Raw genomic sequence first — 26504 nt, forward strand, 5'->3', positions numbered from 1 at the left:
TACTGTAAATGATATGGCCCATAGGCCCATTTCAATATCACATGTAATGTCAATGAAAGAATGCAAGCCCATTTGGGGAGACTACTCGACCCACCATTCGCTACTCTTCACCCGTACCAACCAAGCTCTCCATGTGGGAATAACTCAACCCACCCAACCAAAACTCTCCTTTGGCAAGATAGTGCTTTATCATATCTTGGAGGCCTAGCCTCTTTTAATAATCGGGCAAAGCCCTTTTGATAAACTGGGGCAAAAGCCCTTTTAATAAACTGGGGCAAAAGCCCTTTTAATAAACTGGGGCAAAAGCCCTTTTCGGTAAACTGGGGCATAGCCCTTTTTACACTTCCTCCATCTATATAATCCCAACCCAATGCATTATGAATACATCATGTGCATATCATACATATCATGTGCATATCATATCAATCATGTAAATCAAATCCCATGTACCAAATTCATAACTAAACCCTAGGGGTATAATGGTCATTTTTACCTACGGCCAAAATAGTCATTTTCATATTATAAAGGTAATTTCATAATTTTACCAAATATTAGGGTTTTCCATGTTCATTAACAGTTACTAACAATTCATGTGTTTAAACAATGATTCGCCCATTTTCAGTAAACCGAAGTTATTGGGCCTAAAACCTCTAATGGGCCCTACATAGCCGATTTAGTCATCTAGGCCCGTTTAGCCTATATTCCATGATGGTATTACCAGTCTTAACGTGCAATTTAATAAGATTTCATTTCCTACCAAATTTACCCAAATGGGCCCGTAAGCCCATTGGGCCCGATTTCAGCCCCTCGAGGCCCAACTTACCGTGATGCCAAAAGTCGTGCTCTTACCTTTTCCAACGTTCCCGATCGTCAACTTAGAAAATCTAACTAACCAATGAGCATTCGCTTGCTCACAAGTCCTCGAAATGCCAGAATTTCGGCATTTCGGCTTTTCGGCATTTATCGATTTAAGCTACGAAAGAAGGTTCATTACACACCTGATTTGCGATATTCCTCGACGAGATCTCCTACACGATTTCTCCTATAACCAACCACTTAAAGATCAGTTTATAATAATTAAACCAAAACGAGAACCATCTATTATCCACACTTACACATTCAGCCACCCTCCATAATGGCCTTAGAATCCATACCTTTGCCGAAGTTGATGACTAGATCTAGTCACTCCGATGATCCAAGCTAATCCAAGTCGACACTATGCCTTGCTGCTCTTCCACTATACAAACCATAAAAAGATTAAAGAAGAAACCCAATAAGGCCTATACCCATATTCGGCCACTTCCCTAAACTATAGGGGTTTCGAATTTTGTCAATAGTTACTATTAAAAACGCTTTAGAGTACGAACACTTACCACAATCTCTCTTCTTGAATCCATGTGAAGCTTAAAAATAAAGGGATTTGCCACCAAAAAGTGAAATAAAACATAGGGTTCCTGGTCAACAAGATTTCGACAACACCTAGCTTCACAAGTTCGGCTTTTGTAGTTTTTCGGTAAAAGTGGATGTACAGGAAAGAAACAATAGATGAATGGAGGAGAGTTGTGGGCTGGTTTGTAAGAAGGAAAAGGAAGAAAAGATGAAAGAAAGGGTGGTAGATTCGGCTAGGAAAGAAGAAAGATGAAAAAGAAGATTACTCTTATGGTTACAAAGAAAAAACGACACAACAAGTACCCAAGTACCGAAAATCCCTAAGTAAAACCCCTCTGCCGAAGTCCCCTCTCTAATCCCCTCAAATCGACTAACCCTATCCCACTCTCAAATCCCTAAAATCTCTCCCCTTATCCCTCCTTAATCCATGCATTTGACTGATTCAAACTCTCTCCCATAGAGTTTCATCCAGCTTTAAACTCTAGCATGCACAAGCATAAAAATAACATTACCTTTGCCATCATAGGGAATTGAACCCAGGTTTTCCCCCAACCACTTACACCCCACGTTTCTAGCCCCTTAGTGGTGTCACTTAGCCACTTTACCAGAAGCTCTTTTGTGATACATTTTACCTACAAATTTTAATAAGACCACCTATCCAAGGCCCCTAACTTCTTAAGTCCAAAATTCAAAAAATCTACCGGGTTTTGACCAACACATGGGCCTTCCATAAGCCCATTTACATACTCAAATTATGAATTTCACACCCAAATAACAAATTTTAAATACTTTACCAAAATATCGAGAATCGCGAAAAAACCCGAAAATCCGGATGTTACAGCTCTACCCTCCTTAAAGAAATTTTGGCCTCGAAATTTACCTGGTCCAAACAGTTGAGGGTATTTTTGACGCATTGCTTCCTCGATTTCCCAAGTAGCTTCTTCTTTGTCATGGACCATATCCCCTACAGCATATTCAATATCCTTACGCTTCAGATCGACATAAGACTTTTGTCGATCCGCTACCTCCTTTAACCGATTCCTGATCAACTTAATCTTGTTTTCAGTATCTGCTACCAACTCTGGCCCAAGTACTTGCCTTTCCCCCTACTCTGCCCAACAAGTAGGCGAACGACACCTTCGCCCATATAGTGCCTCACAAGGAGCCATCTGAATACTTGGTTGGTAATTGTTGTTATACGCGAACTCTGCCAATGGAAAATAGTCTTCCCAACTGCCCCTAAATTCAATAACACAACCTCTCAACATGTCTTCTAGAATCTAAATGACCCTCTCTGACTACCCATCCGACTGAGGGTGAAAAGCCGTACTAAAATCCAATCACGTTCCCAACGCCTCATGTAACTTCTGCCAAAACCGAGATATAAACCTTGGGTCTCGGTCAGAAATTATCGATACTGGCACCCCATGCAACCGCACTATCTCTGCCATATACAACTTGGCCAGCTTCTGGAGTGAGTAATCGGTTTGAACAGGTATGAAATGGGCAGATTTCATGAGCCTATCCACAATTACCCAAACTGAATCCTTCTTGAAAGGTGTCAATGGCAACCCACTTACAAAATCCATAGTTAGCCTTTCCCACTTCCAAAGTGGTATATTTACCGGTTGTAACAATCCTGAAGGCAGCTGATGCTCGGCCTTCACTTGTTGACACGTCAAACATTTCCCCACAAATTCGGTCACTTCTCGCTTAAGTCCAAGCCACCAATATAGCTCTCGCAAGTCTCGATACAACTTACTCACTCCTAGATGCATAGCACAAGGTCCATTATGTGCCTCTTTCAAAATTATCAATCTCAAGTCAGAGTCCTTCGGCATACAAATTCTTCCTCGAAAACAAAGAACTCCATCATTATATAACCCAATGTTGGGATTCTCCCCCTTCTCAACTTGCTGAAACTGAGAAACCAACGACTCATCCTCCAACTATTGCTTCTTAATCTACTCCATCCAAGTCGGTTTCACTTGTAACTCTGCCAATAAGCTTCCATCGTTATACAAACTTAAACGAGCAAACATTGCCTTCAACTCTGCCACAGTCCTACGACTTAACGCATCAGCCACGACATTTGCCTTACCTGGATGGTACTCAATTGAATAGTCATAGTCCTTTAACAACTCTATCCACCTTCGTTGTCTAAGATTCAGCTCCTTCTGAGTTAGCAAGTACTTAAGACTCTCGTGATCCGTATAGATAATGCATCTCTCCCCATACAAGTAATGCCTCCATATCTTACGCGCAAAAATCACCGCTGCTAACTCCAGGTCATGTGTAGGATAGTTTATGTGACAGCCCAAAATTGACCCTAGTCGGAATATGGTTTCGGGACAGCAAAACCGAGGCATAAAAATAATTTAATGCTCATTTTGATGCTTATGATATGTGTTAATTCGTGTGTGACATTTTTGATGTTTGATTTAGAGTTATAAATGTGAATTTCACTAGAAAGGACCTAGTAGAAAACTTTGAAAGTATGATGGGAAATGTGTGATGACTAATTAAAGCATGCATGCAAAACAATGGCCTTGCATGTCAAATATCCCTCTTTTATAGGAGGTGGCGGCCATGACAAGGGAGTATGGGCTAAACATGTCATGAAACATGTTTTGTTGGTGCATTAGGGAGAAACAATAAACAAATAAGTATGGGTAATAAAGAAAGAAAAAAAAAATGTGTGTGAGTGAACCCCCATTGCCGTGCATTGAAGAAAAGAAAAGAAAAAATTTTGCTCATCCATTTCATTCTCTCTTGACCGAAAATACCAAAGAGGAAGGAAGGAATTTTTGCTTCATGTTTGGTTTGGAAGGGATTAGGAAGAGATTTGGCTATACTTGCATCAAGATTAAGGTATGTTTGAGGTTGTGCCATGAGATTCATGCATGTTTTAGTTGCTAGCTTGATGTTCTTATTAGCCCATGGTTCAAATCTTTGTTATATCATGGGGATGGTATTTGGCCAAGGTGGATTTTGTGTTAATGCCATTGCATGTTAAATATGAAGCTTGCTAATGGTATATGTGATGGTGGATTGATGGCTCTTGGACTTTCTTTTTAGTATTTTTGAGTAAGACATTAAGTTCTTTACTTAATCATGACCAAAATTATGGTGTTGTGATGTATTCGGTCATGGTATATCCATAAGTATGATTCATGCATGTTGCATGGTAGGTAAGATTTGAGCTTTGGATATGTGTTTATATTTGGATATAAACAACTTGAGATTCGGCCCTTGCACCTACATGAATATATGTTTGCACATGATGTATTGGTATGACATATATACTATTTTAAGGTGTATATTTGCTTGTGATGTTGTTTGGTTATGAAGTAAACGAGAGATGTGTATTGAGCTACAATATGTAATCGTTAGTTAGTAAAATGTATGCTATTTTTTTTGTGTAGTATTAAGTGTAAAATTGGCCTCAACATAGACATGCATATTCGGCCAAATGAAGTAGATTGGTGTGCATGTATTCGGTTAGAGGCAACCATATTGAAGCCTTATCTTGGCTTAGATTATTGACTAAATGGGTAATAAGTGAGGATGGTTGCCGAATATACAAACATACATATGCATGTGTAATTGAATTATGAATGTTTAGCAAGATGGTTAAACTAGTTGATTTATTGATTATGCTCAAGGAGTTAAAGAAGGAGAATCAAGAAAGGGAAAGACGAAGGTCATCGAGTAGCCGACTTGGACTATTTTACCCAACACAAGGTAAGTCACTAAGCATATATTTTGTATTGATTTGAATAGACATAATGTCTATATAATTATGCCGAAAGGAATGATGAATTTATATACATGTATGTATGTGGTGATGGAAGTATTGAATGAAAGGAAAAGAGGTGAGATGTATTGAGTTGTTTATTTCGGCACTAAGTGTGCGGGTATAAACATTTGTGATCATGAGAATGGCACTAAGTGTGCGGGTTTAAAACTTGTACAGCACTAAGTGTGCGAGTTTGATCATATAGCACTAAGTGTGCGAGTTGATTATATAGCACTAAGTGTGCGGACTCACTATATGCTTTTGAATCACTATTGACACTGAGTGTGCGACACTATTGAGTTGATCACGGACAGCGGATCGGGTAAGTACCTTGAGTTCATGGCTAATAGGCGCTATGTTTATATTTGGGGTTGAGCTTGGTAAGTTTGAATCTATGTGACAATGTAAATTGAAGTCACGTACATAAGAATTATCGTGGAATGAGTGAAAGGTCATGTAGATGTATGATTGTGACGAAAACAAAATGGTGTATAGAAATGCTTCAAATATCCTATTGATTAGTATATGGAATGTAAATGTGTAACTTGGTATGTGGTTGAATCGAATGGTCTAAGGAACTATGGTATAGTTCGGTTTGAATGGAGTAATTAGCCTCGTTCCATTTTGTTTCCTTTTGCGATAATGTTATTAATGGTTGGTAGTGCATTGCTTATGACTTACTAAGTTATATACTCATTCGGTGTTTGCTTGTCACCTATTTTAGGTTTCTTGGACTCGACTTTTTGCGTATTCGGGACCGTCATCGAAGTCATCACACCGACTAGCAACTTTTTGGTATCTTCTTCTTAGATGGTCTAAGAGAACATTTCGGCATGTATAGGCTATTATGTTTTGTTTGAACTTGGTATGTAAAATTATGAATAGCCATGAGAAAATGGCTTATAAATGTTTTGAGCATAATGTTATAATCATTTGGTATTTATATGCTCATTAAGAGGAACGGAAATGTTTGGCAATGACCAGCCATTAGAATGGGTCATCATGATTATATTTTGGACTATATATGAAAAAAGGGGTGGTTGAATCATAGAAACTGTGTTAGAGAAAGTCTACCCTAGAAATAGATGCTGGCAGCAACAGTGATGTGGATGTGAAAAATCACTAAAAATAGTAGGAATGGAATTAAATAGTGAATAAATTATGCAAATGAACCTTGATGAATCTATATTCATATGGAAGAAACGAAACCGTCATATGAGTTGTATGTTAAGAGATATTTGGGTTTTCGTGAAACAGGGCCAGAACGGTTTCTGGATTCCATGTTCCGACTTTGAAAATTCATTATAAATTAACCTGAAACATTTAGAAATCATGCCATATATTTATAGATTCCTTTTTGAGTCTAGTTTCTATAAAAACAAACGTAATCAGTATTGAAGCCCTGCACAGGGAGTTATTCGAGTTGCAACGCACGAAGGTCAGTGTAGTCGACCCCTGTAACATGGGAGAATTTAACTAATAAACTGTACTAATTGGCTCAACCAAAAATTCTAGAAAAAAATATGTAGATGAACATATGAGTCTAGTTCTAGGGAAAAATTACGAAAATGATTTTCGAGTTGTAGAACTCAAGTTATGATTTTTGAAGCGACTAGTACACAGATTGGCAGCTTGTCTGGGAAATTATCAATAAGTGGTTTGAAGTTTGTTAACACCTCGTGTCCGACTCCGGCGACGGTCTCGGGTTAGGGGTGTTACAGTTTACTTCATGAGGCTTAAGCTATCGTGAAGCATAAGCGACCACTTACCCTCTTGCATCAACACGCAAACTAAACCTATATGTGACGCGTCGCTGTACACCGTGAAATCCTTACCAGACACTGGTTGAATCAACATTGGCGCTTTTGTTAAAACCTTCTTCAGTTTCTCAAAAGCCTCTTGCTACTTATTCGTCCAAACAAAAGGTGCTCCCTTCCTTATAAGTTTTGTTAACGGTGCTGCCAACACAGAAAATCCTTCCACGAACCTCCGATAATACCCTGCCAACCCCAAAAAACTTCGGATCTCTATTACTGACCTCGGTGGCTTCCATTCCAGAATTGCCTCAATCTTTCGAGGGTCCACCTTGATCCCCTCAGCAGACACAACATGCCCCAAGAAAGTGACTTCCTTTAGCCAAAACTCGCACTTACTAAACTTCGCATAAACTTGTTTTTCCCTTAGCACTTGTAGCACAACACGAAGATGCTCATCATGCTTCTCTTTCGTTTCTGAATACACCAAGATATCATCGATAAAAATGACTACGAATTGATCCAAGTATGGCTGGAACACCCGATTCATTAAATCCATGAAGGCTGTCGGTGCATTAGTCAATCCAAAGGGCATAACCAGAAAAATGTAATGACCATATCGAGTCTTGAATGCCGTCTTATAAATATCCACCTCTTTAACTCTCAATTGATGATATCCTGACCAAAGGTCGATCTTAGAAAATACCGAGGCTCTTTTTAATTGGTTGAACAGATCATCGATTCTTGGTAACGGATACTTGTTCTTGATCGTCAGTTTATTCAACTGCCGATAGTCAATACACATTCGCATGGTCCCATCTTTCTTCTTTACGAACAACACTGGTGTGCCCCATGGGGAGACACTTGGTCTTATAAACCCTCTATCCAACAGTTCCTGAATCTGAGCTTTCAATTCTACCAACTCCTTTGGTGCCATCCTATAAGGCGCAATGGACACATGAGCTGTTCCAGGTAACAAGTCGATTCTGAACTCGACTTCTCTATTCGGAGGTAATCCAGGAAGTTCCTCCGGAAATACATCTTGAAATTCTTTAATGGTCCTAACCGACTCCACAGTCATCCCCTCAGGTTCAACTTGACTTACAAATGCCAAGTGCGCCTCACAACCTTTTCGAATCAACTTCTCGGCTCTTCAAGCCGAACAACATTGGACAAATAATTCCTTCGTTCCCCTATGACCATTATCTCCTCATCTTCGGCAGTTCTTAGTACCATTCTCTTAGCAGCACAACCCAACGTCGCCCTATGCTTAGCTAGCCAGTCCATTCCCAAGATAAGATCAAAATCCCCAAATGGCAGCTCCATCAAATCTCCTTCAAAAATCTTATCTTGTGTCTCTAAAGGTACCGCCCTAAAGAGTTTATCTACCTTAACTGAGTGTCTTAAAGGGCTTATCACCGATACCCCACTCACCGTCTCCTCGGGAAGCACACTCAAAGCCCCAGATACATCACAAGCAATATATGAGTGAGTGGAACCCACATCAATCAAAGCAGTGTAAGGCGTGCTATAAATGAAGAACGTACAGGTTATAACATCAGGAGTGTCACCCTTCTCACGGTGTCATGCAGCATAAACCAACGCCGGCTGTTGAGCTTCAGTATGTCCAGCACCCCTGCCAGGTGCCCCACATCCTCGTCCATTTCCATTGCCACCTCTACCTTTCCCACGACCTCTCTGTGGTGGTGGTCCTCCTCGCTGTGGTTGGACATCCCTTTGCTCCCCAGCTAGTTCCTGAGCTATTCTCTGAGGACATTCTTTGAACTTATGCTCCTTGGACCCACATCGAAAACATGCTCCAGTTCGTTTCCAGCACTCCCCCATATGCACCCTACCATAGTCCCTGAAGCCTGCGGTCTAAAACTATTCACTGGAACTGCTCGAACCGGTTCCTCCATTCTAGCTCTTTTAACATTCCTATTCATAGCACTCGAGGGTCTAAAATCCCTCTTAAATTTGGGTCGGTCCTTCTCAAGATTCTGCCACTCAATCCGTTTTACCTCCTCGGCTATCTTAGCCTTCTCCACCAATGCAACAAAATCACGCTCCCTCTGTAGAGCTATCAATATCCTAAGCTCATCACGGAGACCATCCTCAAATCGAACACTGTGCTTATATTCAGTCGCGACTATCCCACTGGCGTATCGACTCAGCCTCAAGAATTCTGCGTCATACTCCGCAACAGTCTTATTACCCTGAGTCAGATTTAAAAATTCCATTCGACGGTCATCCACATAACTAGCTCCAACATATCTCCCCTTAAAAGCAGTTTTCAACAATTCCCAGGTTACTCATTCAATCAGGGTACTCTCCCTCACGGTGATCCACCAACGATATGCGTCGTCTCGTAGCAGCGACACAGCCCCCTTTAACTTTTGCTCCACAGAGCAATCTAAATCGTCCATAATCCACTCTGTTGCTTCCAGTCAATATTTAGCCACATTTGGGGCTACTCCAGATACGCCCTTAAAAACTTCTGCTCTATTAGCCCGGAGTCGCTCCGAGATGGATCTCCTATTTACTGTCCCAGTGCTAGCTCCAGCAACTCTTTCTTAAACCCATAACATTGCTTGGGACAAAGCATCATCCCCCACAGCCCAATCATAAGACCGAGACTCAGTTGCCTGTGGCACGGATGCCTCCTCAGCTGGCCTATGCCCTGAGGATGAAGATTCAGCCTGCACCCTTCCATGACCACGTCCGTGGCCTCGTCCATGAGCTCCTCTTGTACTCATATCGACTTATCTGATTACGAATTTTATGACAATAGTTTAATGTTCAATTGTTTATTACAAGATGTCTTATAGAGATATAGCAGTTCAAGGATTGTTTTCGCATCGTCGTAGCCTAGCTACAGTTCTCACTCCTACCGTTTTACTGTTCTACCCTATCTAAAGTATCATAGTAGGGTCTCAGTTCTATTTATAGCATCATATCATTATCACATAACGTAAAGAGAGTATACTTACAGACTTGGTGCCGGGGATTCAGTGCCACTTCTTTCTCCAAACCAAAAACCACAAACCATGTATTTAATCACAGAAAATAGAAAAAATTTGAAAAAAATATCTTTGTTTTGAATTTCTCGATTTTAGACCCGTTTTTTAAAAAAACAAAAAAACTTAAACCATTTTATCATGTATACCTTTGTAAAATATATTTGAGAAGATCTTTCTAAAACCATTTCCAAAAATTCCCTTCTTGGTCTAAATTTTTTTCGAAAAGTTTTTTTCGGACCCGATCCATAGCCGAGTTGTTGTAACCGGGCTCTGATACCACTAAATGTAACACCCCAAACCCAGCCCAGACGTTATGGCCGAATCTGACATGCCACATAGAAGTCTAAAAACCTATGATTCGTTTTAGTGTTTAAAAACTAACCTTTGTTAAGCTAAAAAAGTGAACGGAAGCTGGGCACTAGGTAGGAATCCGTGATAGAGGAGGTGAGCCATGAAGGCTGCTTAAGTACCAGGCTCTTCGATTGGATCCAATCCTAGACATGCCCACAACCATTGCCACACTTGGTTATAACGAGTTTAAATTTTGAAAAAAATGAGTTGCAATTCATTTAAGTTGATATTTTTGATAAACCGATTAATTGTATCATTGCATTATTTTGAAAACAAGTATCGTTCTGAAAACGCGTCCTAAGTCTAGCCTATTTGAATTATTAACAACCTGTTTAAAGTTATTAAAAATAAAATAATCCCAGAAAAGAAAAGAAAAGAAAGTTAGAAGGCCTTATTACAACCCAAAAATAAATAGTAAATAAGATAATTAAAGAAAACCAGTCACTTGTTTCAAAGCCCAAAAACGATCACTGTGGCCACTCTGAATCCCCTCCGGCATCAAGTCCCCAAATCAAGGCTCACCTGCAAGTTTAAGGAAAGGGGGTGAGTTTGGAAACTCAGTGTGCAACAAGCCCCTTTCAGAGCCCAAAACAATATCATTTCTTTGAGCCTAAGCCTAAATTCAAACTCGCCAGATATCGGGTCAAGCCTTTTCATGTTTCATATTTCATAACACTGGGCCGAAGCCTTTTCATATTTCATATTACTGGGCCGAAGCCTTTATTGTAAATGGTATGGCCCATAGGCCCATTTCGATATCACATGTAATGTCAATGAAAGAATGCAAGCCCATTTGGGGAGACTACTCGACCCACCATCCGCTACTCACCACCCGTACCAACCAAGCTCTCCATGTGGGAATAACTCAACCCACCCAACCAAAACTCTCCCTTTGGCAAGATAGTGCTTTATCATATAACTGGAGGCCTAGCCTCTTTTAATAACTGGGGCAAAGCCCTTTTGATAAACTGGGGCAAAAGCCCTTTTAATAAACTTGGGCAAAAGCCCTTTTCGGTAAACTGGGGCATAGCCCTTTTTGCACTTCCTCCATCCATATAATCCCAACCCAATGCATTATGAATACATTATGTGCATATCATACATGTCATGTGCATATCATACATATCATGTGCATATCATATCAATCATATATATCAAATCCCATGTACCAAATTCATAACTAAACCCTAGGGGTATAATGGTCATTTTTACCTAGGGCCAAAACAGTCATTTTCATATTATAAAGGTAATTTCATAATTTTACCAAATATTAGGGTCTTCCATGTTCATTAACAGTTACTAATAATTCATGTGTTTAAATAGCGATTCTGGCCCATTTTCAGTGAAACCGAGTTATTGGGCCTAAAACCTCTAATGGGCCATACATAGCCGATTTAGTCATCTAGGCCCGTTTAGCCTATATTCCATAATGGTATTACCAGTCTTAACGCGCAATTTAACAAGATTTCCTTTTCTACCAAATTTACCCAAATCGGCCCGTAAGCCCATTGGGCCCGATTTCAGCCCCTCGAGTCCCAACTTACCGTGATGCCAAAAGTCGTGCTCTTACCTTTTACAACTTTTTCAATCGTCAACTTAGAGAATCTAACTAACCAATGAGCGTTCGCTTGCTCACAGGTCCTCGAAATGCCAGAAATTCGGCATTTCGGCTTTTCGGCATTTATCGATATAAGCTACGAAAGAAGGTTCGTTACACACCTGATTTGCGATATTCCTCGACGAGATCTCCTACACGATTTCTCCTGTAACCAACCGCTTAAAGATTAGTTTATAATAATTAAACCAAAATGAGAACCATCTATTATCCACATTTACACATTCTGCCACCATCCATAATGGCCTTAGAATCCAAACCTTTGCCGAAGTTGATGACTAGATCTAGTCACTTTGATGATCCAAGCTAATCCAAGTCGACACTATGCCTTGCTGCTCCTCCACTATACAAACCATAAAAAGATTAAAGAAGAAACCCAATAAGGCCTATACCCATATTCGGCCACTTCCCTAAACTATAGGGGTTTCGGCTTTTGTCAATAGCTACTATTAAAAACGCTTTAGAGTACGAACACTTACCACAATCTCTCTTCTTGAATCCATGTGAAGCTTAAAAATAAAGGGATTGGCGACCAAAAAGTGAAAGAAAATAGAGGGTTGTTGGTCAACAAGATTTCGACAACACCTAGCTTCACAGGTTCAGCTTTTACGATTTTTCGGCAAAAGCAGAGGTAAGGGAAAGAAACAATAGATGATTGGAGGGGAGTAGTGGGCTGGTTTGGAAGAAGGAAAAGGAAGAAAAGATGAAAGGAAGGATGGTAGATTCAGCTAGGGAAGAAGAAAGATGAAAAGAAAGATTACTCCTATGGTTACAAAGAAGAAAACGGCACAACAAGTACCCAAGTGCCGAAAATGTAACACCCCAAACCCGTGACCGTCACCGGATTTGACCACAAGGTGTTACCGGGCTTACTTCCCTTATTTCTCTCTTGGAAATAATTAATTTCTGTTCCGGGCAGGCTGGCTAACTGCGTCACTGTTACCTTAAAAATCATATCTCGAGTTCCAGAACTCAAAAATCAGTTTCGTAAATTTTCCCTGAAACTAGACTCATAATTCCATCTACACATTTTTTTCTATAATTTTTGGTCGAGCAAATTAGTACAGTTTATTAGTTAAAGTCTCCCCTGTTTCAGGGTTCGACTACACTGACCTTTGTGAACTACGACTTGGATATCTTCCTGTACAGGGCTCCAAAACTCATGACGTTTGTTTCTAAAGAAACTAGACTCACAAAGAAATCTGTACATATAGAGTATGACTTCTAATTCTCTCTGGTTAATTTATAGTGAATTTTCAAAGTCGGAACAAGGGATCCAGAAACTGTTCTGGCCCTGTTTCACGAAAACCTGATTATCTCTTAAAATCCGACTCATATGACCGTTTCGTTTCTTCCATATGAAAGTAGATTCATCAGGGTTAAATTTCATAATTTATTCACTATTTAATTCTACTTCTACTATTTTTAGTGATTTTTCAATCTCACATCACTGCTGCTGTCAGCATCTGTTACTAAGGCAAACAATGCCTATTTCATAATTCCTCCATAACCCAACTAATCATCCATCATTCATATCACAAATTATGACCACCTTATCAAAATTGAGATTTTAAGACTCATGAATAAGTGTTTTGGAACCAAATCCATCCAACCATATGGGCCATTTTCGCATGGCTAAAGTTTACAACCCAAATTTCAACAAAACAAAATAGCCTATACATGCCAAATGTTCTCCTAGATCGACTAAGAAGACAATACCAAAGATTGCTTGCGGTGTGATGACTTCGTTGACGGTTCCGAGCACACAAAAGAGACGAGTCCACGAGACCTAAAATGGGTGACAAGAAAACACCGAATGAGTTTATAACTCGAGAAGTCATAAGCACTTTACAATTATCCATTAACTAAATTCATCACAAAGTGAAACAATGAAACAAGGCTAATTGTTCCATCCATATCGAACTATACCATAGTTCCTTAGACCTTCGGTTCAATCTCGTACCAAGTCATACATTCACATTTCATATTCTATTCAATAAGATATTTGAGTCATTTTATACACCAACTCATTTTCACCACAATCATACAATTGTAATCATCACATAGATTTAAAGCTTACCAAGCTCAACCCCGAGCATGACCATAGTGCCCATTCGCCATGAGCTCAAGGTACTTACCCGATCCGCTGTCCGGGATTAACTCGATAATGTCGCACACTCAGTGCCAATTGTAACGCAAGAGTATATAGTGAATCCGCACACTTAGTGCTATATATTTTCAGCTCGCACACTTAGTGCTATATAATTTTCAGCTCGCACACTTAGTGCTATATATTTTCAGTTCGCACACTTAGTGCTGTACAATTTTTAAACCCGCACACTTAGTGCCAATCTTGTCACCGTGTCCATTTATACCCGCACACTTAGTGCCGAGACCAATACCTTATGCATGTTGCTGCCTTTATACATTCAACAATGGCATCATTCCATACACATACATTTTCATTTACACATCAACTCATTTAAACACAATTGCGTATATATTATGTTCATTTACATCAACACCAAATATATGCTTAATGACTTACCTTGTGTTGGGCAAATAATCCCAAGTCGGCTACTCGATGACCTTCGATTTCCCCTTGTTGGACGCCTCTCCTTTAGGATCTTGAGCTTAAACAATTAAATCAACCCATTCAACCACTTTGTAAAATATTTGTATCACACATTAAAATTTCATTTCATAGGATACACATGACAAATTCTTATCCTTCTACCCCATGCTTTTGAACTATTTGGTTCACAACCTTAGGCTATCACCCTATTGCCAACTATCCTAATCAAGGATAGTATCACAAGTGTGTACACCCATATGGCCGAATGTGCAAGATTAAATTCAACACCACCTATGTGCTTAATTAGGTGGCGAATATACATAAGCACATTTAGCATTTGATACATTCGCCTTAGCATAGATTTCATTAAAAGTCCCTATTAGCCACTTCACCATCCATTATCTCATCTACTTAATATTTCATACTTATCATGCTAGCCGAATATTACTTATTTAAGTTCAACACCCTTATATACCACACTAGCACCAAATATGATATCTAATTCTTCTCTTTCTTTTCATCAAGACAACCTATATGAACCTTTAACTAATTCAAACTTCACCCTCTTAATGCCCATTATAGCCGAATGTACCAAGCATTTATCATTTTGCAACATGAATTCTATAGCATGGCGAATACTCATGCACATACACACACAACAACAAGAACTCAATGACCTAAAAATCTCCTTTTATTAAACATTTGAACTCACTCCTCTTCATGCTTCATTACAACAACATCAAAACACCAACCAAGAAAGACAACATCCATGGCCGAATTTCATCTCCATCAAATAGCAAAAGAAATCTAAACCATGGGCTAGGTAGAACTTAAACTAACAACTAAAGCATGCATGCATCTCATGTCTAGCAACCACCATAGCCGATTTTTCTCAAGCTCTTCCCCCTTCTTCCCTTGCTTCTATTCGGCCAAGACTACCAAAGGATGAACAACTATTTTCTTTTCTTTCTTTCTTTGTTTTTGGTCACGGCAAAGGGGGCATCTACACATTTTTTTTTTTGTTATCATCATTTTCTTTTTCCATTTCTTTAATACTAACTTTCTTATTTTATTGTTTCCTACATGCATCACTAGTCTAACATGTTGGAGACATGTTTCCACCCATAGCATGGCCGGCCATCATGCTCCAATTTGGCTAATTTGACATGAAAGGACAAACACTTTTCCACATGTATTAATAGGCCATTTAAAATTAGCCTATCATATTTCACCACGTCTCGCATTGATCCCTATTTTATAATTTCTCATACAATTGGTAAAATTAGAGAATGAAACTTCCACATGTGCATGTACACCCACAATAAGCATAGAATATAGCAATTAATTATTTTTATGACTTGGTTTTGTGGTCCTGAAACCACTTTCCGACTAGGGTCAATTTGGGGCTGTCACAACTCTCCCCCACTTAAGAAATTTTCGTCCTCGAAAATCTTACCGGTAAATAGGCTCGGGTATCGCTCTTTCATAGAGTCCTCAAGTTCCCAAGTGGCTTCTTCAATTCAGTGTTTATGTCACAACACTTTCACTAATGGAATTTTCTTATTTCGCAACTCTTTTACTTCACGCATCAGAATGCGAACCGGCTCTTCTTCATAACTCAAATTAGGCTGAATCTCAATCTCAGATGGAGTGATTACGTCTGACGGGTCGGATCTATATCGTCAAGCATCGAGACATGGAAAACGTTGTAAATCTTTTCGAGCTCGGGGTAAAATTAATCGACGCCATCGCCCAACTCGTTCGGATACTTCATACGGACCGATGAATCTCGGACTCAATTTGCCCTTACGGCAAAATCTAAGCACCTTCTTCCGTGGTGAGACTTTGAGAAATACCTTGTCTCCAACCCGATATTCAATGTCTTTTCTTCTCAAATCCGATACGACTTTTGGCGATCCGGCGACTTTCAAACTTTCACGAATTACTCGAACTTTCGCTCGGCATTCTTAATCAAATCAACCTCAAGATTTTACTTTCACTAAATTCAGTCCGAATAATGGGGTACGGCATTTACGACCGTATAAAGCCTCGTAAGGCGCCATCTTAATACTTGATTGAAAACTATTGTTGTGCGAATTCAATCAAAGGTAAATACCGCTCCCATGAACCACTAAACTCAAGGATGCAACATCTCAACATATCCTCGAGTATTTGAATTATCCGTTCGGATTGACCATCGGTTTGGGGATGAAAAGCGAGTGCTAAAATGCACTTGGTACCCAAAGCCTCTTGCAATTTCTTCCAAAACCGCGATGTAAATGTTGGGTCTCTATCCGACACGATAGAAATAGGTACCCCATGCAATCGAACAATTTGGGAGATGTATAATTTCGCCAATTTATCGGCGAAAAATCCAAAGTGACAGGATAAAATGAGCGGACTTGGTCATCTATCAACAATGACCCAAACCGAGTCTTTCTTATTTCGAGTCAATGGTAACCCTGACACAAAGTCCATTGTGACTCGATCCCATTTCCACTCGGGTATCGTGATTGGTCAAGTAATCCCGATGGCACTTGATGTTCCGCTTTCACTTGTTGACATATCAAACACTTTGAAACAAATTCGAAATGTCCGTTTCATACCGGGCCACCAAAATTGACGTTTGGTCATTGTACATTTTAGTACTACCGGGTGGGTGACATTCGACTCTTGTGAGCCTCGTTCAAAATCATCGAAACAAGTTCCGAATTCCTTGGAATACATAATCGACCCTTGAATGTCAAGCAATCATTGTCATCAATCTGAAATTTCGATTCCTCATTCGAAACACATTCGGCTCGCTTAGCGACCAATTCGGCACCGACCTTCTGAGATTCGAGTACTTGATGAATCAATAACGGTTTGGTCTCTAATTCGACTACTAGCACCTCATCGGGTGAAACGGATAGATGAGCATCCATCGCCTCAAAGCGATGCGGTGCTTTACGACTTAAAGCATCAGCCACCACGTTGGCCTTTCCCGGGTGATAATCAATGACAAGTTCATAATCTTTCGACAACTCAAGCCAACGTCTTTATCGCAGATTTAGATCTCTTCGAGTCATCAAATATTTAAGACTTTTGTGGTCCGAATAAATATGACACCTTTCTCCAAACAAGTAATGTCGCCATATTTTCAAGGCGAACACTATGGTCGCTAGTTCAAGGTCATGGGTCGGATAGTTTCTCTCATGCGGCTTTAGTTGTCCCGACGCGTAAGCCACAACTCGACCTTCTTGCATCAACACACAACCTAGCCCAAGCAAGGATGCGTCACTGTACGTGACAAACTCTTTACCGGACTCCGGCTGTACTAGTACCGGGGCCTCGGTTAAACAGGTTTTTAGTCAATCGAAACTTTCTTGACAGCGTTCCGACCACTCGAACTTAACATCTTTTTGGAGTAGTTTCGTCATCGGCGCAACTATCGTCGAAAAACCTTTCACAACTCGTCGATAGTATCCGGCAAGCCCCAAAAAGCTCCTAACTTCGGTAACATTCCTCGGAGGTTTCCAATCGACTATAGCCGAAATTTTGTTCGGGTCCACCCTGACACTCGATGCGAACACCACGTGCCCCAAAAAGCTAACCTCTCTTAACCAAAATTCACATTTACTGAACCTTGCGTATAACTGCTTATCTCGTAAAATTTGCAACACTAGCCTCGGGTGTTCAAGATGCTCGAGATCATCTCGAATAGACCGAAATGTCATCGACACGGGCTATTGAGATCGGCGTAGTACCGGTACAACCGATGTCAATTCCACTTCTCGAACCGGTGGCAATCCGGTAACTCCTCGGGAAAAATATCGAATACTCACAAACCACGGTACCGATTCGAAGTTTCCTTTCCGTCTCTTTACTTTCAAACACATATGCAAGGTATGTTTCACACCCTTTTTCACATACCTCCGAAGCGGTCATAGAAGATACTATCACGGCACTCTTTTTAAATCGATGGTTTTCCTTTTGCGTCCACCACCGCATTATGTATGGTCACCAATCTATACCAAGAATAACATCGAATTCATCAAATGGTAGAAGCAAGCAGATCGCCGAAAACAGATTCTCGAATTATTAGGGGGCATCTCTTGCACACTTTATCAACGAGTACGTATTGACCCAAAGGGTTTGAAACTCGAATTACGAACTCAGTAGACTCAACAGGTAGAGTCTTACTGGATGCTAAGGTTTCACATACATATGAATGAGTAGAGCCAGGGTCAATCAATGCAATCACACTAGTATCAAATAGAGTGAAAGTACCAGTGATAACGTCGGGGAGGTTGCCTCCTCTCGCATGCGGATAGCATATGCTCTAGCAGAGCACGAGTCTCGGATCAAACAACCGCATCAGAGGCCCTCTCGATTACCACCCCTACCTCCCGAAATCCTCGGGGTCTACCTCTAGCCGTCGTCCCACTAGATCTTGCACCTTGCATCTTATTCTTCTCATCTAGCTCCGTGCAATCTCTAATGAAGTGGTCCTTGAACCGCATCCATAACAGCCCTATTAATGACTTACCCCAATATTCACCTATGTGTAGTCTTCCACATTGGGGCATTCGGCTTTTCTTGACGATTATTGCCACACTAGCTACCAAGTAGCTCGTGAGTCCATCGATGGTCGTGCTCTAATGGAAATCCCTTGATCGCCTCGACTTATTTGTGTCCTCTCCGAACTTCTTTAAAGAAAATGGAGCTTTACCCGTCGATCTTTTACGATAATCTCTAGTTTCAAATTCGGCCTTCTTCTTCTCCCTTCCGAGCTCTTCCGCCTTGCAGGCTCGTTCAACTAGTGTTACAAATTCTTTTATCTCCAAAATACCCACCGGTAGCTTTAAATCTTTATTCAATCCTCTTCAAATCTTTTGCACATAGCAACCTCATCAACCACACACTCCGAGCATACCGACTAAGTCTTACGAACTCATGTTCAGTATTCAAATACTGATCATCCGGCCTTGCTTGAGTTCCAAGAACTCCTTACGCTTCGATCGATGAACTGTTGACTAATGTATTTCTTTCAAATTGGATTGAAAGAAATCCCAAGTAACTCGTTCATTTGGGACTATGGAAATTAAAGTCCTCCACCAATAGTAAGTCGAGTCTCGCAACAAGGATATAGCACACTTAAGACATTCATCGGTGTGCATGACAGTTCATCTAACACTCGAATGGTGTTATCGAGCGAACTCGGCCTTTTCGGCATCATCAAGAACTATGGCCTTGAACTCCTCGCCCCACGCTTCCTAATCAAGTCCACGGTGGTTTACTCACCTTACAGATTAGTAACTGGAGGCATTATGGCTCTTGGGTGGGGTGTTTGAATTCGGAATGGTTGGACAATAGGATTGGTTCGGGCATATTGCGCGACCCACTCATTCATCATGGTGAAGAAGGCTTGTTTCGCCTTCATTTTGATTATTCGCGGATGATCGAGGCTCAACAGCGGTGTCCCTTTGCGGAGCAGCCGCTACACTTTCAACGTCGTCCGCCAAGGGTCTCTCTACCGGGTTCCATTTGCTACCCAAGACAAAAATTTCAACCGTCAAGTCATCACATTATTTAGCACTAACAATTTGGCATGTATAGCTAGACTCACACGCGCTATGGTAGTCCTAGAACCGACTAAACCATAGCTCGATACCAATAAATGTAACACCCCAAACCCGTGACCATCACCGGATTTGACCACAAGGTGTTACCTGCTTACTTCCTTATTTCTCTCTTGGAAATAATTAATTTACGATTCAGGCGGTGGCTAAGCTGCGTCCATGTTACCTTTAAAATCATATCTCGAGTTCCAGAACTCGAAAATCAGTTTCGTAAATTTTCCCTGAAACTAGACTCATAATTCCATCTACACATTTTTTCTAGAATTTTTGGTCGAGCAAATTAGTACAGTTTATTAGCTAAATTCTCCCCTGTTTCAGGGTTCGACTACACTGACCTTTGTGCACTACGACTTGGATATCTTCCTGTACAGCGCTCCAAAACTCATGACGTTTGTTTCTAAAGAAACTAGACTCACAAAGAAATCTGTACATATAGAGTATGACTTCTAATTCTCTCTGGTTAATTTATAGTGAATTTTCAAAGTCGGAGTAGGGGATCCAGAAACTGTTCTGGCCCTGTTTCACGAAAACCTGATTATCTCTTAATATCCGACTCATATGACCGTTTCGTTTCTTCCATATGAAAGTAGATTCATCAGGGTTAAATTTCATAATTTATTCACTATTTAATTCTACTTCTACTATTTTTAGTGATTTTTCAATCTCACATCACTTCGCTGTCAAGATCATTACTAAGGCAAACAATGCCTATTTCATAATTCCTCCATGACCCAACTAATCATCCATCATTCATATCACAAATTATGACCACCTTATCAAAATTGAGATTTTTAAGACTCATGAATAAGTGTTTTGGAACCAAATCCATCCAACCATATGGGCCATTTTCGCATGGCTAAAGTTTACAACCCAAATTTCAACAAAACAAAATAGCCTATACATGCCAAATGTTCTCCTAGATCGACTAAGAAGACAATACCAAAGATTGCTTGCGGTGTGATGACTTAGTTGTGGTTCCGAGCACACAAAAGAGACGAGTCCACGAGACCTAAAATGGGTGACAAGAAAACACCGAGTGAGTTTATAACTCGAGAAGTCATAAGCACTTTACAATTATCCATTAGCTAAATTCATCACAAAGTGAAACAATGAAACAAGGCTAATTGTTCCATCCATATCGAACTATACCATAGTTCCTTAGACCTTCGGTTCAATCTCGTACCAAGTCATACATTCACATTTCATATTCTATTCAATAAGATATTTGAGTCATTTTATACACCAACTCATTTTCACCACAATCATACAATTGTAATCATCACATAGATTTAAAGCTTACCAAGCTCAACCCCGAGCATGACCATAGTGCCCATTCGCTATGAGCTCAAGCTACTTACCCGATCCGCTGTCCGGATTAACTCGATAATGTCGCACACTCGATTGCCAATTGTAACGCAAGAGTATATAGTGAATCCGCACACTTAGTGCTATATATTTTCAGCTTCGCACACTTAGTGCTATATAATTTTCAGCTCCCACACTTAGTGCTATATATTTTCATTCGCATACTTAGTGCTGTACAATTTTAAACCCGCACACTTAGTGCCAATCTTGTCACCGTGTCCATTTATACCCGCACACTTAGTGCCGAGACCAATACCTTATGCATGTTGCTGCCTTTATACATTCAACAATGGCATCATTCCATACACATACATTTTCATTTACACATCAACTCATTTAAACACAATTATGTATATATTATGTTCATTTACATCAACACCAAATATATGCTTAATGACTTACCTTGTGTTGGGCAAATAATCCCAAGTTGGCTACTCGATGACCTTCGATTTCCCTTGTTGGACGCTCTCCTTTAGGATCTTGAGCTTAAACAATTAAATCAACCCATTCAACCACTTTGTAAAATATTTGTATCACACATTAAAATTTCATTTCATAGGATACACATGACAAATTCTTATCCTTCTACCCCATGCTTTTGAACTATTTGGTTCACAACCTTAGGCTATCACCCTATTGCCAACTATCCTAATCAAGGATAGTATCACAAGTGTGTACACCCATATGGCCGAATGTGCAAGATTAAATTCAACACCACCAATGTGCTTAATTAGGTGGCCGAATATACATAAGCACATTTAATATTTGATACATTCGGCCTTAGCATAGATTTCATTAAAAGTCCCTATTAGCCACTTCACCATCCATTATCTCATCTACTTAATATTTCATACTTATCATGCTAGCCGAATATTACTTATTTAAGTTCAACACCCTTATATACCACACTAGCACCAAATATGATATCTAATTCTTCTCTTTCTATTTTCATTAAGACAACCTATATGAACCTTTAACTAATTCAAACTTCACCCTCTTAATGCCCATTATAACCGAATGTACCAAGCATTTATCATTTTGCAACATGAATTCTATAGCATGGCCGAATACTCATGCACATACACAGACAACAACAAGAACTCAATGACCTAAAAATCTCCTTTTATTAAACATTTGAACTCACTCCTCTTCATGCTTCATTACAACAACATCAAAACACTAACCAAGAAAGACAACATCCATGGCCGAATTTCATCTCCATCAAATAGCAAAAGAAATCTAAACCATGGGCTAGGTAGAACTTAAACTAACAACTAAAGCATGCATGCATCTCATGGAATATCATCAAACATACCTTAGTCTAGCAACCACCATAGCCGATTTTTCTCAAGCTCTTCCCCTTCTTCCCTTGCTTCTATTCGCCAAGACTACCAAAGGATGAACAACTATTTTCTTTTCTTTCTTTCTTTGTTTTTGGTCACGCAAAGGGGCATCTACACATTTTTTTTTGTTATCATCATTTTCTTTTTCCATTTCTTTAATACTAACTTTCTTATTTTATTGTTTCCTACATGCATCACTAGTCTAACATGTTGGAGACATGTTTCCACCCATAGCATGGCCGCCATCATGCTCCAATTTGGCTAATTTGACATGCAAGGACAAACACTTTTCCACATGTATTAATAGGCCATTTAAAATTAGCCTATCATATTTCACCACGTCTCGCATTGATCCCTATTTTATAATTTCTCTTACAATTGGTAAAATTAGAGAATGAAACTTCCACATGTGCATGTACACCCACAATAAGCATAGAATATAGCAATTAATTATTTTTATGACTCGGTTTTGTGGTCCTGAAACCACTTTCCGACTAGGGTCAATTTTGGGCTGTCACAACTCTCCCCCACTTAAGAAATTTTCGTCCTCGAAAATCTTACCGGTAAATAGGCTCGGGTATCGCTCTTTCATAGAGTCCTCAAGTTCCCAAGTGGCTTCTTCAATTCCGTGTTTATGTCACAACACCTTCACTAATGGAATTTTCTTATTTCGCAACTCTTTTACTTCACGCATCAGAATGCGAACCGGCTCTTCTTCATAACTCAAATTAGGCTGAATCTCAATCTCAGATGGAGTGATTACGTGCGACGGGTCGGATCTATATCGTCAAAGCATCGAGACTTGGAAAACGTTGTAAATCTTTTCGAGCTCAGGGGGTAAAATTAATCGGTACGCTACTGGCCCAACTCGTTCGGATACTTCATACGGACCGATGAATCTCGGACTCAATTTACCCTTACGGCAAAATCTAAGCACCTTCTTCCAGGGTGAGACTTTGAGAAATACCTTGTCTCCAACCTGATATTCAATGTCTTTTCTTCTCAAATCCACATACGACTTTTGGCGATTCAAGCGACTTTCAAACTTTCACGAATTACTCGAACTTTTCGCTTCGGCATTCTTAATCAAATCAACCTCAAGATTTTACTTTCACTAAGTTCATCCGAATAATGGGTACGGCATTTACGACCGTATAAAGCCTCGTAAGGTGCCATCTTAATACTTGATTGAAAACTATTGTTGTAAGCGAAATCAAAGGTAAATACCGTTCCCATGAACCACTAAACTCAAGGATGCAACATCTCAACATATCCTCGAGTATTTGAATTATCCGTTCGGATTGACCATCGGTTTGGGGATGAAAAGCAGTGCTAAAATGCAGCTTGGTACCCAAAGCCTCTTGCAATTTCTTCCAAAACCGCGATGTAAATGTTGGGTCTCTATTCGACACGATAGAAATAGGTACCCCATGCAATCGAACAATTTGGGAGATGTATAATTCTGCCAATTTATCGAGCGAAAAATCCAAAGTGACAGGATAAAATGAGCAGACTTGGTCGATCTATCAACAATGACCCAAACCGAGTCTTTCTTATTTCGAGTCAATGGTAACCCCGGACACAAAGTCCATTGTGACTCGATCCCATTTCCACTCGGGTATCGTGATTGGTCAAGTAATCCCGATGGCACTTGATGTTCCGCTTTCACTTGTTGACATATCAAACACTTTGAAACAAATTCGAAATGTCCGTTTCATACTGGGCCACTAAAATTGACGTTTGGTCATTGTACATTTTAGTACTACCGGGTGGGACCGACATTCGACTCTTGTGAGCCTCGTTCAAAATCATCGAAACAAGTTCAATTCCTTGGAATACATAATCGACCCTTGAATGTCAAGCAATCATTGTCATCAATCAAATTCGATTCCTCATTGAAACACATTCGCTCGCTTAGCGACCAATTCGCACCGACCTTTTGAGATTCGAGTACTTGATGAATCAATAACGGTTTGGTCTCTAATTCGACTACTAGCACCTCATCGGGTGAAACGGATAGATGAGCATCCATCGCTCTCAAAGCGCATGCTGCTTTACGACTTAAAGCATCACCACCATGTTGGCCTTTCCCGGGTGATAATCAATGACAAGTTCATAATCTTTCGACAACTCAAGCCAACGTCTTTATCGCAGATTTAGATCTCTTCGAGTCATCAAATATTTAAGACTTTTGTGGTCCGAATAAATATGACACCTTTCTCCAAACAAGTAATGTCGCCATATTTTCAAGGCGAACACTATGGCTGCTAGTTCAAGGTCATGGGTCGGATAGTTTCTCTCATGCGGCTTTAGTTGTCCCGACGCGTAAGCCACAACTCGACCTTCTTGCATCAACACACAACCTAGCCCAAGCAAGGATGCGTCACTGTACGTGACAAACTCTTTATTGGACTCCGGCTGTACTAGTACCGGGGCCTCGGTTAAACAGGTTTTTAGTCAATCGAAACTTTCTTGACAGCGTTCCGACCACTCGAACTTAACATCTTTTTGGAGTAGTTTCGTCATCGGCGCAACTATCGTCGAAAAACCTTTCACAAATCGTCGATAGTATCCGGCAAGCCCCAAAAAGCTCCTAACTTCGGTAACATTCCTCGGAGGTTTCCAATCGACTATAGCCGAAATTTTGTTCGGGTCCACCCTGACACTCGATGCGGACACCACGTGCCCCAAAAAGCTAACCTCTTTTAACCAAAATTCACATTTACTGAACCTTGCGTATAACTGCTTATCTCATAAAATTTGCAACACTAGCCTCGGTGTTCAAGATGCTCGATATCATCTCTCGAATAGACCAAAATGTCATCGACACGGGGCTATTGAGATCGGCGTAGTACCGGTACAACCGATGCGAATTCCACTTCTCGAACCGGTGGCAATCCGGTAACTCCTCGGAAAAACATCCGAATACTCACAAACCATGGTACCGATTCGAGTTTCCTTCCGTCTCTTTACTTTCAAACACATATGCAAGGTATGTTTCACACCCTTTTTCACATACCTCCGGCGGTCATAGAAGATACTATCACGGCACTCTTTTTAAATCGATGGTTTTCCTTTGCGGTCCACCATTGCATTATGTATGGTCACCAATCTATACCAAGAATAACATCGAATTCATCAAATGGTAGAAGCAGCAGATCGATCGAAAACAGATTCTCGAATTATTAGGGGCATCTCTTGCACACTTTATCAACGAGTACGTATTGACCCAAAGGGTTTGACACTGAATTACGAACTCGAGAGACTCAACGGTAGAGTCTTCTTTGGATGCTAAGGTTTCACATACATATGAATGAGTAGAGCCGGGGTCAATCAATGCAATCACACTAGTATCAAATAGAGTGAAAGTACCGGTGATAACGTCGGGGAGGTTGCCTCCTCTCGTCTTGTGGATAGCATATGCTCTAGCAGAGCACGAGTCTCGGATCGAACAACCGTGCAGAGGCCCCTCTCGATTACCACCCCTACCTCCCGAAATCCTCGGGGTCTACCTCTAGCCGTCGTCCCACTAGATCTTGCACCTTGCATCTTATTCTTCTCATCTAGCTCGTGCAATCTCTAATGAAGTGGTCCTTGAACCGCATCCATAACAGCCCTATTAATGGACTTACCCCAACATTCACCTATGTGTAGTCTTCCACATTGGGGCAT

Source organism: Gossypium arboreum, chromosome 4 (assembly GCF_025698485.1).
Source record: "Gossypium arboreum isolate Shixiya-1 chromosome 4, ASM2569848v2, whole genome shotgun sequence".
NCBI classification, from domain to species: domain Eukaryota; kingdom Viridiplantae; phylum Streptophyta; class Magnoliopsida; order Malvales; family Malvaceae; genus Gossypium; species Gossypium arboreum.